This window comes from Colletes latitarsis, chromosome 9, assembly GCF_051014445.1.
Source record: "Colletes latitarsis isolate SP2378_abdomen chromosome 9, iyColLati1, whole genome shotgun sequence".
NCBI classification, from domain to species: domain Eukaryota; kingdom Metazoa; phylum Arthropoda; class Insecta; order Hymenoptera; family Colletidae; genus Colletes; species Colletes latitarsis.
The window spans coordinates 9,486,171-9,503,264 of record NC_135142.1 but is presented as its reverse complement, the minus strand read 5'-3'; positions in this window follow the sequence as shown (position 1 = coordinate 9,503,264).

The window sequence follows — 17,094 nt, the reverse complement described above, 5'->3', positions numbered from 1 at the left end:
AAATCATGAGCCAGATGCGGGCATAACCCAGACCTAACCCAGACCTAGCCGGTGTTATCCTCTAAAATACTGTCCGAATCCAGGTTTAATGGACTGTTTCTGTGTGGTGCCACATTACTGCGTGATTCAAACACGAAAAAGACCCTGGATCTGGCCAACAAGTTTGCGAAAAAGGCGAAGGTATAAGCCAGATGCGCGCATATACCAGACCTAACCCAGACCTAACCGGTGTTATCCTCTAAAATATTGATCGAAACCAGGTTTAATTGACTGCTTCAGTGTGTTACCACATTACTACGTGATTCAAACACGAAAAAAACCCAGGATCTGGCCAACAAGTTTGCGAAAAAGGCGAAAGTATAAGCCAGATGCGCGCATATCCCAGACCTAACCCAGACCTAACCGGTGTTATCCTCTAAAATATTGGACGAAACCAGGTTTAATTGACTGCTTCAGTGTGTTACCACATTACTACGTGATTCAAATGCGAAAAAAACCCAGGATCTGGCCAACAAGTATGCGAAGAAGGCAAAATCATGAGCCAGATGCGGGCATAACCCAGACCTAACCGAGACCGAACCGGTGTTATCCTCTGAAATATTGATCGAATCCAGGTTTAATTGACTGCCTCAGTGTGGTACAACATTACTACGTGATTCAAACACGGAAGAAACCCATGATCTGGCCAACAAGTTTGCGAAAAAGGCGAAAGTATAAGCCAGATGCGCGCATATACCAGACCTAACCCAGACCTAACCGGTGTTATCCTCTAAAATATTGATCGAAACCAGGTTTAGTTGACTGCTTCAGTGTGTTACCACATCACTACGTGATTCAAACACGAAAAAAACCCAGGATCTGGCCAACAAGTATGCGAAGAAGGCAAAATCATGAGCCAGATGCGGGCATAACCCAGACCTAACCCAGACCTAACCGGTGTTATCCTCTGAAATATTGATCGAAACCAGGTTTAATTGGCTGCTTCAGTGTGTTACCACATTACTACGTGATTCGAACGCGAAAAAAACCCAGGATCTGGCCAACAAGTATGCGAAGAAGGCAAAATCATGAGCCAGATGCGGGTATTACCCAGACCTAAGCCAGACCTAACCGGTGTTATCCTCTAAAATACTGAGCGAAACGAGGTTTAATTGACTCCTTCAGTGTGTTACCGCATAACTACGTGATTCAAACACGAAAAAAACCCAGGATCTGGCCAACAAGTATGCGAAGAAGGCAAAATCATGAGCCAGATGCGGGCATAACCCAGACCTAACCCAGACCTTACCGGTGTTATCCTCTAAAATACTGTCCGAATCCAGGTTTAATTGACTGCCTCAGTGTGGTACAACATTACTACGTGATTCAAACACGGAAGAAACCCATGATCTGGCCAACAAGTTTGCGAAAAAGGCGAAAGTATAAGCCAGATGCGCGCATATACCAGACCTAACCCAGACCTAACCGGTGTTATCCTCTAAAATATTGATCGAAACCAGGTTTAATTGACTGCTTCAGTGTGTTACCACATTACTACGTGATTCAAACACGAAAAAAACCCAGGATCTGGCCAACAAGTATGCGAAGAAGGCAAAATCATGAGCCAGATGCGGGCATAACCCAGACCTAACCCAGACCTAACCGGTGTTATCCTCTGAAATATTGATCGAAACCAGGTTTAATTGACTGCTTCAGTGTGTTACCACATTACTACGTGATTCAAACAAGAAAAAAACCCAGGACCTGGCCAACAAGTATGCGAAGAAAGCAAAATCATGAGCCAGATGCGGGCATAACCCAGACCTAACCCAGACCTAGCCGTTGTTATCCTCTAAAATACTGTCCGAATCCAGGTTTAATGGACTGTTTCTGTGTGGTGCCACATTACTGCGTGATTCAAACACGAAAAAAACCCTGGATCTGGCCAACAAGTTTGCGAAAAAGGCGAAGGTATAAGCCAGATGCGCGCATATACCAGACTTAACCCAGACCTAACCGGTGTTATCCTCTAAAATATTGATCGAAACCAGGTTTAATTGACTGCTTCAGTGTGTTACCACATTACTACGTGATTCAAACACGAAAAAAACCCAGGATCTGGCCAACAAGTATGCGAAGAAGGCAAAATCATGAGCCAGATGCGGGCATATCCCGGACTTAACCCAGACCTAACCGGTGTTATCCTCTGAAATATTGATCGAAACCAGGTTTAATTGACTGCCTCAGTGTGATACCACATTACTACGTGATTCAAACACGGAAAAAACACAGGATCTGGCCAACAACTTTGCGAAAAAGGCGAAAGTATAAGCCAGATGCGCGCATATCCCAGACCTAACCCAGACCTAACCGGTGTTATCCTCTAAAATATTGATCGAAACCAGGTTTAATTGACTGCTTCAGTGTGTTACCACATTACTACGTGATTCAAACACGAAAAAAACCCAGGATCTGGCCAACAAGTATGCGAAGAAGGCAAAGTCATGAGCCAGATGCGGGCATATCCCGGACTTAACCCAGACCTAACCGGTGTTATCCTCTGAAATATTGATCGAAACCAGGTTTAATTGACTGCCTCAGTGTGGTACCACATTACTACGTGATTCAAACACGGAAAAAACCCAGGATCTGGCCAACAAGTTTGCGAAAAAGGCGAAAGTATAAGCCAGATGCGCGCATATCCCAGACCTAACCCAGACCTAACCGGTGTTATCCTCTAAAATATTGATCGAAACCAGGTTTAATTGACTGCTTCAGTGTGTTACCACATTACTGCGTGATTCAAACACGAAAAGAACCCAGGATCTGGCCAACAAGTATGCGAAGAAGGCAAAATCATGAGCCAGATGCGGACATAACCCAGACGAAACCCAAGCCTAACCGGTGTTATCCTCCGAAATATTGATCGAAACCAGGTTTAATTGACTGCCTCAGTGTGGTACAACATTACTACGTGATTCAAACACGAAAAAAACCCAGGATCTGGCCAACAAGTTTGCGAAAAAGGCAAAATCATGAGCCAGATGCGCGCATATCCCAGACCTCACCTAGACCTAACCGGTGTTATCCTCTAAAATACTGTCCGAATCCAGGTTTAATTGACTGCCTCAGTGTGGTACAACATTACTACGTGATTCAAACACGGAAGAAACCCATGATCTGGCCAACAAGTTTGCGAAAAAGGCGAAAGTATAAGCCAGATGCGCGCATATACCAGACCTCACCCAGACCTAACCGGTGTTATCCTCTAAAATACTGTCCGAATCCAGGTTCAATGGATTGTTTCTGTCTCGTACCACATTACCACGTGATGCAAACCCGAAAAAACCCAGGATCTAGCCAACAAGTTTGCGAAAATGCAAAATCATGAGCCAGATGCGGGCATATCCCAGACTTAACCCAGACCTAACCGGTGTTATCCTCTGAAATATTGATCGAAACCAGGTTTAATTGACTCCGTCAGTGTGTTACCACATTACTACGTGATTCAAACACGAAAAAAACCCAGGATCTGGCCAACAAGTATGCGAAGAAGGCAAAATCATGAGCCAGATGCGGGCATAACCCAGACCTAACCGGTGTTATCCTCTAAAATACTGTCCGAATCCAGGTTTAATGGACTGTTTCTGTGTGGTGCCACATTACTGCGTGATTCAAACACGAAAAAAACCCTGGATCTGGCCAACAAGTATGCGAAAAAGGCGAAGGTATAAGCCAGATGCGCGCATATACCAGACCTAACCCAGACCTAACCGGTGTTATTCTCTAAAATATTGATCGAAACCAGGTTTAATTGACTGCTTCAGTGTGTTACCACATTACTACGTGATTCAAACACGAAAAAAACCCAGGATCTGGCCAACAAGTATGCGAAGAAGGCAAAATCATGAGCCAGATGCGGGCATATCCCGGACTTAACCCAGACCTAACCGGTGTTAACCTCTGAAATATTGATCGAAACCAGGTTTAATTGACTGCCTCAGTGTGGTACCACATTACTACGTGATTCAAACACGGAAAAAACCCAGGATCTGGCCAACAAGTTTGCGAAAAAGGCGAAAGTATAAGCCAGATGCGCGCATATCCCAGACCTAACCCAGACCTAACCGGTGTTATCCTCTAAAATATTGGTCGAAACCAGGTTTAATTGACTGCTTCAGTGTGTTACCACATTACTACGTGATTCATACGCGAAAAAAACCCAGGATCTGGCCAACAAGTATGCGAAGAAGGCAAAATCATGAGCCAGATGCGGGCATAACCCGGACCTAACCCAGACCTAACCGGTGTTATCCTCCAAAATATTGATCGAAGCCAGGGTTATTTGACTGCGTCATTGTGTTACCACATTACTACGTGATTCAAACACGAAAAAAACCCAGGATCAGGCCAACAAGTATGCGAAGAAGGCAAAATCATGAGCCAGATGCGGGTATTACCCAGACCTAAGCCAGACCTAACCGGTGTTATCCTCTAAAATACTGAGCGAAACGAGGTTTAATTGACTCCTTCAGTGTGTTACCACATTACTACGTGATTCAAACACGAAAAAAACCCAGGATCTGGCCAACAAGTATGCGAAGAAGGCAAAATCATGAGCCAGATGCGGGCATAACCCAGACCTAACCCAGACCTAACCGGTGTTATCCTCTAAAATATTGATCGAAACCAGGTTTAATTGACTCCGTCAGTGTGTTACCACATTACTACGTGATTCAAACACGAAAAAAACCCAGGATCTGGCCAACAAGTATGCGAAGAAGGCAAAATCATGAGCCAGATGCGGGCATAACCCAGACCTAACCCAGTCCTAACCGGTGTTATCCTCTAAAATATTGATCGAAACCAGGTTTAATTGACTGCTTCAGTGTGTTACCACATTACTACGTGATTCAAACACGAAAAAAACCCAGGATCTGGCCAACAAGTATGCGAAGAAGGCAAAATCATGAGCCAGATGCGGGCATAACCCAGACCTAACCCAGACCTAACCGGTGTTATCCTCTAAAATATTGATCGAAACCAGGTTTAATTGACTCCGTCAGTGTGTTACCACATTACTACGTGATTCAAACACGAAAAAAGCCAAGGATCTGGCCAACAAGTATGCGAAGAAGGCAAAATCATGAGCCAGATGCGGGCATAACCCAGACCTAACCCAGACCTAACCGGTGTTATCCTCCAAAATATTGATCGAAGCCAGGGTTATTTGACTGCGTCATTGTGTTACCACATTACTACGTGATTCAAACACGAAAAAAACCCAGGATCTGGCCAACAAGTATGCGAAGAAGGCAAAATCATGAGCCAGATGCGGGCATAACCCAGACCTAACCCAGACCTAACCGGTGTTATCCTCTAAAATACTGTCCGAATCCAGGTTTAATTGACTGCCTCAGTGTGGTACAACATTACTACGTGATTCAAACACGGAAGAAACCCATGATCTGGCCAACAAGTTTGCGAAAAAGGCGAAACTATAAGCCAGATGCGCGCATATACCAGACCTAACCCAGACCTATCCGGTGTTATCCTCTAAAATATTGATCGAAACCAGGTTTAATTGACTGCTTCAGTGTGTTACCACATTACTACGTGATTCAAACACGAAAAAAACCCAGGATCTGGCCAACAAGTATGCGAAGAAGGCAAAATCATGAGCCAGATGCAGGCATAACCCAGACCTAACCCAGACCTAACCGGAGTTATCCTCTGAAATATTGATCGAAACCAGGTTTAATTGACTGCTTCAGTGTGTTACCACATTACTACGTGATTCAAACGCGAAGAAAACCCAGGATCAGGCCAACAAGTATGCGAAGAAGGCAAAATCATGAGCCAGATGCGGGTATTTCCCAGACCTAAGCCAGACCTAACCGGTGTTATCCTCTAAAATACTGAGCGAAACGAGGTTTAATTGACTCCTTCAGTGTGTTACCACATAACTACGTGATTCAAACACGAAAAAAACCCAGGATCTGGCCAACAAGTATGCGAAGAAGGCAAAATCATGAGCCAGATGCGGGCATAACCCAGACCTAACCCAGACCTAACCGGTGTTATCCTCTAAAATATTGATCGAAACCAGGTTTAATTGACTCCGTCAGTGTGTTACCACATTACTACGTGATTCAAACACGAAAAAAACCCAGGATCTGGCCAACAAGTATGCGAAGAAGGCAAAATCATGAGCCAGATGCAGGCATAACCCAGACCTAACCCAGTCCTAACCGGTGTTATCCTCTAAAATATTGACCGAAACCAGGTTTAATTGACTGCTTCAGTGTGTTACCACATTACTACGTGATTCAAACACGAAAAAAAACCCAGGATCTGGCCAACAAGTATGCGAAGAAGGCAAAATCATGAGCCAGATGCGGGCATAACCCAGACCTAACCCAGACCTAACCGGTGTTATCCTCTAAAATATTGATCGAAACCAGGTTTAATTGACTCCGTCAGTGTGTTACCACATTACTACGTGATTCAAACACGAAAAAAACGCAGGATCTGGCCAACAAGTATGCGAAGAAGGCAAAATCATGAGCCAGATGCGGGCATAACCCAGACCTAACCCAGTCCTAACCGGTGTTATCCTCTAAAATATTGACCGAAACCAGGTTTAATTGACTGCTTCAGTGTGTTACCACATTACTACGTGATTCAAACACGAAAAAAAACCCAGGATCTGGCCAACAAGTATGCGAAGAAGGCAAAATCATGAGCCAGATGCGGGCATAACCCAGACCTAACCCAGACCTAACCGGTGTTATCCTCTAAAATATTGATCGAAACCAGGTTTAATTGACTCCGTCAGTGTGTTACCACATTACTACGTGATTCAAACACGAAAAAAGCCAAGGATCTGGCCAACAAGTATGCGAAGAAGGCAAAATCATGAGCCAGATGCGGGCATAACCCAGACCTAACCCAGACCTAACCGGTGTTATCCTCTGAAATATTGATCGAAACCAGGTTTAATTGACTGCTTCAGTGTGTTACCACATTACTACGTGATTCAAACAAGAAAAAAACCCAGGACCTGGCCAACAAGTATGCGAAGAAAGCAAAATCATGAGCCAGATGCGGGCATAACCCAGACCTAACCCAGACCTAGCCGGTGTTATCCTCTAAAATACTGTCCGAATCCAGGTTTAATGGACTGTTTCTGTGTGGTGTCACATTACTGCGTGATTCAAACACGAAAAAAACCCTGGATCTGGCCAACAAGTTTGCGAAGAAGGCGAAGGTATAAGCCAGATGCGCGCATATACCAGACCTAACCCAGACCTAACCGGTGTTATCCTCTAAAATATTGATCGAAACCAGGTTTAATTGACTGCTTCAGTGTGTTACCACATTACTACGTGATTCAAACACGAAAAAAACCCAGGATCTGGCCAACAAGTATGCGAAGAAGGCAAAATCATGAGCCAGATGCGGGCATATCCCGGACTTATCCCAGACCTAACCGGTGTTATCCTCTGAAATATTGATCGAAACCAGGTTTAATTGACTGCCTCAGTGTGGTACCACATTACTACGTGATTCAAACACGGAAAAAACCCAGGATCTGGCCAACAAGTTTGCGAAAAAGGCGAAAGTATAAGCCAGATGCGCGCATATCCCAGACCTAACCCAGACCTAACCGGTGTTATCCTCTAAAATATTGGTCGAAACCAGGTTTAATTGACTGCTTCAGTGTGTTACCACATTACTACGTGATTCATACGCGAAAAAAACCCAGGATCTGGCCAACAAGTATGCGAAGAAGGCAAAATCATGAGCCAGATGCGGGCATAACCCGGACCTAACCCAGACCTAACCGGTGTTATCCTCCAAAATATTGATCGAAGCCAGGGTTATTTGACTGCGTCATTGTGTTACCACATTACTACGTGATTCAAACACGAAAAAAACCCAGGATCAGGCCAACAAGTATGCGAAGAAGGCAAAATCATGAGCCAGATGCGGGTATTACCCAGACCTAAGCCAGACCTAACCGGTGTTATCCTCTAAAATACTGAGCGAAACGAGGTTTAATTGACTCCTTCAGTGTGTTACCACATTACTACGTGATTCAAACACGAAAAAAACCCAGGATCTGGCCAACAAGTATGCGAAGAAGGCAAAATCATGAGCCAGATGCGGGCATAACCCAGACCTAACCCAGACCTAACCGGTGTTATCCTCTAAAATATTGATCGAAACCAGGTTTAATTGACTCCGTCAGTGTGTTACCACATTACTACGTGATTCAAACACGAAAAAAACCCAGGATCTGGCCAACAAGTATGCGAAGAAGGCAAAATCATGAGCCAGATGCGGGCATAACCCAGACCTAACCCAGTCCTAACCGGTGTTATCCTCTAAAATATTGATCGAAACCAGGTTTAATTGACTGCTTCAGTGTGTTACCACATTACTACGTGATTCAAACACGAAAAAAACCCAGGATCTGGCCAACAAGTATGCGAAGAAGGCAAAATCATGAGCCAGATGCGGGCATAACCCAGACCTAACCCAGACCTAACCGGTGTTATCCTCTAAAATATTGATCGAAACCAGGTTTAATTGACTCCGTCAGTGTGTTACCACATTACTACGTGATTCAAACACGAAAAAAGCCAAGGATCTGGCCAACAAGTATGCGAAGAAGGCAAAATCATGAGCCAGATGCGGGCATAACCCAGACCTAACCCAGACCTAACCGGTGTTATCCTCCAAAATATTGATCGAAGCCAGGGTTATTTGACTGCGTCATTGTGTTACCACATTACTACGTGATTCAAACACGAAAAAAACCCAGGATCTGGCCAACAAGTATGCGAAGAAGGCAAAATCATGAGCCAGATGCGGGCATAACCCAGACCTAACCCAGACCTAACCGGTGTTATCCTCTAAAATACTGTCCGAATCCAGGTTTAATTGACTGCCTCAGTGTGGTACAACATTACTACGTGATTCAAACACGGAAGAAACCCATGATCTGGCCAACAAGTTTGCGAAAAAGGCGAAACTATAAGCCAGATGCGCGCATATACCAGACCTAACCCAGACCTATCCGGTGTTATCCTCTAAAATATTGATCGAAACCAGGTTTAATTGACTGCTTCAGTGTGTTACCACATTACTACGTGATTCAAACACGAAAAAAACCCAGGATCTGGCCAACAAGTATGCGAAGAAGGCAAAATCATGAGCCAGATGCAGGCATAACCCAGACCTAACCCAGACCTAACCGGAGTTATCCTCTGAAATATTGATCGAAACCAGGTTTAATTGACTGCTTCAGTGTGTTACCACATTACTACGTGATTCAAACGCGAAAAAAACCCAGGATCAGGCCAACAAGTATGCGAAGAAGGCAAAATCATGAGCCAGATGCGGGTATTTCCCAGACCTAAGCCAGACCTAACCGGTGTTATCCTCTAAAATACTGAGCGAAACGAGGTTTAATTGACTCCTTCAGTGTGTTACCACATAACTACGTGATTCAAACACGAAAAAAACCCAGGATCTGGCCAACAAGTATGCGAAGAAGGCAAAATCATGAGCCAGATGCGGGCATAACCCAGACCTAACCCAGACCTAACCGGTGTTATCCTCTAAAATATTGATCGAAACCAGGTTTAATTGACTCCGTCAGTGTGTTACCACATTACTACGTGATTCAAACACGAAAAAAACCCAGGATCTGGCCAACAAGTATGCGAAGAAGGCAAAATCATGAGCCAGATGCAGGCATAACCCAGACCTAACCCAGTCCTAACCGGTGTTATCCTCTAAAATATTGACCGAAACCAGGTTTAATTGACTGCTTCAGTGTGTTACCACATTACTACGTGATTCAAACACGAAAAAAAACCCAGGATCTGGCCAACAAGTATGCGAAGAAGGCAAAATCATGAGCCAGATGCGGGCATAACCCAGACCTAACCCAGACCTAACCGGTGTTATCCTCTAAAATATTGATCGAAACCAGGTTTAATTGACTCCGTCAGTGTGTTACCACATTACTACGTGATTCAAACACGAAAAAAACCCAGGATCTGGCCAACAAGTATGCGAAGATGGCAAAATCATGAGCCAGATGCGGGCATAACCCAGACCTAACCCAGTCCTAACCGGTGTTATCCTCTAAAATATTGACCGAAACCAGGTTTAATTGACTGCTTCAGTGTGTTACCACATTACTACGTGATTCAAACACGAAAAAAAACCCAGGATCTGGCCAACAAGTATGCGAAGAAGGCAAAATCATGAGCCAGATGCGGGCATAACCCAGACCTAACCCAGACCTAACCGGTGTTATCCTCTAAAATATTGATCGAAACCAGGTTTAATTGACTCCGTCAGTGTGTTACCACATTACTACGTGATTCAAACACGAAAAAAGCCAAGGATCTGGCCAACAAGTATGCGAAGAAGGCAAAATCATGAGCCAGATGCGGGCATAACCCAGACCTAACCCAGACCTAACCGGTGTTATCCTCTGAAATATTGATCGAAACCAGGTTTAATTGACTGCTTCAGTGTGTTACCACATTACTACGTGATTCAAACAAGAAAAAAACCCAGGACCTGGCCAACAAGTATGCGAAGAAAGCAAAATCATGAGCCAGATGCGGGCATAACCCAGACCTAACCCAGACCTAGCCGGTGTTATCCTCTAAAATACTGTCCGAATCCAGGTTTAATGGACTGTTTCTGTGTGGTGTCACATTACTGCGTGATTCAAACACGAAAAAAACCCTGGATCTGGCCAACAAGTTTGCGAAGAAGGCGAAGGTATAAGCCAGATGCGCGCATATACCAGACCTAACCCAGACCTAACCGGTGTTATCCTCTAAAATATTGATCGAAACCAGGTTTAATTGACTGCTTCAGTGTGTTACCACATTACTACGTGATTCAAACACGATAAAAACCCAGGATCTGGCCAACAAGTATGCGAAGAAGGCAAAATCATGAGCCAGATGCGGGCATATCCCGGACTTATCCCAGACCTAACCGGTGTTATCCTCTGAAATATTGATCGAAACCATGTTTAATTGACTGCTTCAGTGTGGTACCACATTACTACGTGATTCAAACACGGAAAAAACCCAGGATCTGGCCAACAAGTTTGCGAAAAAGGCGAAAGTATAAGCCAGATGCGCGCATATCCCAGACCTAACCCAGACCTAACCGGTGTTATCCTCTAAAATATTGATCGAAACCAGGTTTAATTGACTGCTTCAGTGTGTTACTACATTACTACGTGATTCAAACACGAAAAAAACCCAGGATCTGGCCAACAAGTATGCGAAGAAGGCAAAATCATGAGCCAGATGCGGGCATATCCCGGACTTAACCCAGACCTAACCGGTGTTATCCTCTGAAATATTGATCGAAACCAGGTTTAATTGACTGCCTCAGTGTGGTACCACATTACTACGTGATTCAAACACGGAAAAAACCCAGGATCTGGCCAACAAGTTTGCGAAAAAGGCGAAAGTATAAGCCAGATGCGCGCATACCCCAGACCTAACCCAGACCTAACCGGTGTTATCCTCTAAAATATTGATCGAAACCAGGTTTAATTGACTGCTTCAGTGTGTTACCACATTACTGCGTGATTCAAACACGAAAAAAACCCAGGATCTGGCCAACAAGTGTGCGAAGAAGGCAAAATCATGAGCCAGATGCGGACATAACCCAGACGAAACCCAAGCCTAACCGGCGTTATCCTCTGAAATATTGATCGAAACCAGGTTTAATTGACTGCCTCAGTGTGGTACAACATTACTACGTGATTCAAACACGAAAAAAACCCAGGATCTGGCCAACAAGTTTGCGAAAAAGGCAAAATCATGAGCCAGATGCGCGCATATCCCAGACCTCACCCAGACCTAACCGGTGTTATCCTCTAAAATACTGTCCGAATCCAGGTTCAATGGATTGTTTCTGTGTCGTACCACTACCACGTGATGCAAACCCGAAAAAACCCAGGATCTAGCCAACAAGTTTGCGAAAAAGGCAAAATCATGAGCCAGATGCGGGCATATCCCAGACATAACCCGGACCTAACCGGTGTTATCCTCTGAAATATTGATCGAAACCAGGTTTAATTGACTGCCTCAGTGTGGTACCACATTACTACGTGATTCAAACACGAAAAAAACCCAGGATCTGGCCAACAAGTATGCGAAGAAGGCAAAATCATAAGCCAGATGCGGGCATAACCCAGACCTAACCGGTGTTATCCTCTAAAATACTGTCCGAATCCAGGTTTAATTGACTGCCTCAGTGTGGTACAACATTACTACGTGATTCAAACACGGAAAAAACCCAGGATCTGGCCAACAAGTATGCGAAGAATGCAAAATCATGAGCCAGATGCGGGCATATCCCGGACCTAACACAGACCTTACCGGTGTTATCCTCTGAAATATTGATCGAAACCAGGTTTAATTGACTGCTTCAGTGTGTTACCACATTACTACGTGATTCAAACAAGAAAAAAACCCAGGATCTGGCCAACAAGTATGTGAAGAAAGCAAAATCATGAGCCAGATGCGGGCATAACCCAGACCTAACCCAGACCTAGCCGGTGTTATCCTCTAAAATACTGTCCGAATCCAGGTTTGATGGACTGTTTCTGTGTGGTGCCACATTACTGCGTGATTCAAATACGAAAAAAACCCTGGATCTGGCCAACAAGTTTGCGAAAAAGGCGAAGGTATAAGACAGATGCGCGCATATACCAGACCTAACCCAGACCTAACCGGTGTTATCCTCTAAAATATTGATCGAAACCAGGTTTAATTGACTGCTTCAGTGTGTTACCACATTACTACGTGATTCAAACACGAAAAAAACCCAGGATCTGGCCAACAAGTATGCGAAGAAGGCAAAATCATGAGCCAGATGCGGGCATATCCCGGACTTAACCCAGACCAAACCGGTGTTATCCTCTGAAATATTGATCGAAACCAGGTTTAATTGACTGCCTCAGTGTGGTACCACATTACTACGTGATTCAAACACGGAAAAAACCCAGGATCTGGCCAACAAGTTTGCGAAAAAGGCGAAAGTATAAGCCAGATGCGCGCATATCCCAGACCTAACCCAGACCTAACCGGTGTTATCCTCTAAAATATTGGTCGAAACCAGGTTTAATTGACTGCTTCAGTGTGTTACCACATTACTACGTGATTCATACGCGAAAAAAACCCAGGATATGGCCAACAAGTATGCGAAGAAGGCAAAATCATGAGCCAGATGCGGGCATAACCCAGACCTAACCGAGACCTAACCGAGACCTAACCGGTGTTATCCTCTGAAATATTGATCGAAACCAGGTTTAATTGACTGCTTCAGTGTGTTACCACATTTCTACGTGATTCAAACACGAAAAAAACCCAGGATCTGGCCAACAAGTATGCGAAGAAGGCAAAATCATGAGCCAGATGCGGGCACAACCCAGACCTAACCCAGACCTAACCGGTGTTATCCTCTAAAATACTGTCCGAATCCAGGTTTAATTGACTGCCTCAGTGTGGTACAACATTACTACGTGATTCAAACACGGAAGAAACCCATGATCTGGCCAACAAGTTTGCGAAAAAGGCGAAAGTATAAGCCAGATGCGCGCATATACCAGACCTAACCCAGACCTAACCGGTGTTATCCTCTAAAATATTGATCGAAACCAGGTTTAATTGACTGCTTCAGTGTGTTACCACATCACTACGTGATTGAAACACGAAAAAAACCCAGGATCTGGCCAACAAGTATGCGAAGAAGGCAAAATCATGAGCCAGATGCGGGCATAACCCAGACCTAACCCAGACCTAACCGGTGTTATCCTCTGAAATATTGATCGAAACCAGGTTTAATTGGCTGCTTCAGTGTGTTACCACATTACTACGTGATTCAAACACGAAAAAAACCCAGGATCTGGCCAACAAGTATGCGAAGAAGGCAAAATCATGAGCCAGATGCGGGCATAACCCAGACCTAACCCAGACCTAACCGGTGTTATCCTCTAAAATATTGATCGAAACCAGGTTTAATTGACTCCGTCAGTGTGTTACCACATTACTACGTGATTCAAACACGAAAAAAGCCCAGGATCTGGCCAACAAGTATGCGAAGAAGGCAAAATCATGAGCCAGATGCGGGCATAACCCAGACCTAACCCAGACCTAACCGGTGTTATCCTCCAAAATATTGATCGAAGCCAGGGTTATTTGACTGCGTCATTGTGTTACCACATTACTACGTGATTCAAACACGAAAAAAACCCAGGATCTGGCCAACAAGTATGCGAAGAAGGCAAAATCATGAGCCAGATGCGGGCATAACCCAGACCTAACCCAGACCTAACCGGTGTTATCCTCTAAAATACTGTCCGAATCCAGGTTTAATTGACTGCCTCAGAGTGGTACAACATTACTCCGTGATTCAAACACGGAAAAACCCCAGGATCTGGCCAACAAGTTTGCGAAAAAGGCGAAAGTATAAGCGAGATGCGCGCATATCCCAGACCTAACCCAGACCTAACCGGTGTTATCCTCTAAAATATTGATCGAAACAAGGTTTAATTGACTGCCACAGAGTGGTACCACATTACTACGTGATTCAAACACGAAAAAAACCCAGGATCTGGCCAACAAGTTTGCGAAAATGGCAAAATCATGAGCCAGATGCGGGCATAACCCAGACCTAACCCAGACCTAACCGGTGTTATCCTCTGAAATATTGATCGAAACCAGGTTTAATTGACTGCTTCAGTGTGTTACCACATTACTACGTGATTCAAACAAGAAAAAAACCCAGGACCTGGCCAACAAGTATGCGAAGAAAGCAAAATCATGAGCCAGATGCGGGCATAACCCAGACCTAACCCAGACCTAGCCGGTGTTATCCTCTAAAATACTGTCCGAATCCAGGTTTAATGGACTGTTTCTGTGTGGTGCCACATTACTGCGTGATTCAAACACGAAAAAGACCCTGGATCTGGCCAACAAGTTTGCGAAAAAGGCGAAGGTATAAGCCAGATGCGCGCATATACCAGACCTAACCCAGACCTAACCGGTGTTATCCTCTAAAATATTGATCGAAACCAGGTTTAATTGACTGCTTCAGTGTGTTACCACATTACTACGTGATTCAAACACGAAAAAAACCCAGGATCTGGCCAACAAGTTTGCGAAAAAGGCGAAAGTATAAGCCAGATGCGGGCATAACCCAGACCTAACCCAGACCTAACCGGTGTTATCCTCTAAAATATTGATCGAAACCAGGTTTAATTGACTCCGTCAGTGTGTTACCACATTACTACGTGATTCAAACACGAAAAAAGCCCAGGATCTGGCCAACAAGTATGCGAAGAAGGCAAAATCATGAGCCAGATGCGGGCATAACCCAGACCTAACCCAGACCTAACCGGTGTTATCCTCCAAAATATTGATCGAAGCCAGGGTTATTTGACTGCGTCATTGTGTTACCACATTACTACGTGATTCAAACACGAAAAAAACCCAGGATCTGGCCAACAAGTATGCGAAGAAGGCAAAATCATGAGCCAGATGCGGGCATAACCCAGACCTAACCCAGACCTAACCGGTGTTATCCTCTAAAATACTGTCCGAATCCAGGTTTAATTGACTGCCTCAGAGTGGTACAACATTACTCCGTGATTCAAACACGGAAAAACCCCAGGATCTGGCCAACAAGTTTGCGAAAAAGGCGAAAGTATAAGCGAGATGCGCGCATATCCCAGACCTAACCCAGACCTAACCGGTGTTATCCTCTAAAATATTGATCGAAACAAGGTTTAATTGACTGCCACAGAGTGGTACCACATTACTACGTGATTCAAACACGAAAAAAACCCAGGATCTGGCCAACAAGTTTGCGAAAATGGCAAAATCATGAGCCAGATGCGGGCATAACCCAGACCTAACCCAGACCTAACCGGTGTTATCCTCTGAAATATTGATCGAAACCAGGTTTAATTGACTGCTTCAGTGTGTTACCACATTACTACGTGATTCAAACAAGAAAAAAACCCAGGACCTGGCCAACAAGTATGCGAAGAAAGCAAAATCATGAGCCAGATGCGGGCATAACCCAGACCTAACCCAGACCTAGCCGGTGTTATCCTCTAAAATACTGTCCGAATCCAGGTTTAATGGACTGTTTCTGTGTGGTGCCACATTACTGCGTGATTCAAACACGAAAAAGACCCTGGATCTGGCCAACAAGTTTGCGAAAAAGGCGAAGGTATAAGCCAGATGCGCGCATATACCAGACCTAACCCAGACCTAACCGGTGTTATCCTCTAAAATATTGATCGAAACCAGGTTTAATTGACTGCTTCAGTGTGTTACCACATTACTACGTGATTCAAACACGAAAAAAACCCAGGATCTGGCCAACAAGTTTGCGAAAAAGGCGAAAGTATAAGCCAGATGCGCGCATATCCCAGACCTAACCCAGACCTAACCGGTGTTATCCTCTAAAATATTGGACGAAACCAGGTTTAATTGACTGCTTCAGTGTGTTACCACATTACTACGTGATTCAAATGCGAAAAAAACCCAGGATCTGGCCAACAAGTATGCGAAGAAGGCAAAATCATGAGCCAGATGCGGGCATAACCCAGACCTAACCGAGACCGAACCGGTGTTATCCTCTGAAATATTGATCGAATCCAGGTTTAATTGACTGCCTCAGTGTGGTACAACATTACTACGTGATTCAAACACGGAAGAAACCCATGATCTGGCCAACAAGTTTGCGAAAAAGGCGAAAGTATAAGCCAGATGCGCGCATATACCAGACCTAACCCAGACCTAACCGGTGTTATCCTCTAAAATATTGATCGAAACCAGGTTTAGTTGACTGCTTCAGTGTGTTACCACATCACTACGTGATTCAAACACGAAAAAAACCCAGGATCTGGCCAACAAGTATGCGAAGAAGGCAAAATCATGAGCCAGATGCGGGCATAACCCAGACCTGACCCAGACCTAACCGGTGTTATCCTCTGAAATATTGATCGAAACCAGGTTTAATTGGCTGCTTCAGTGTGTTACCACA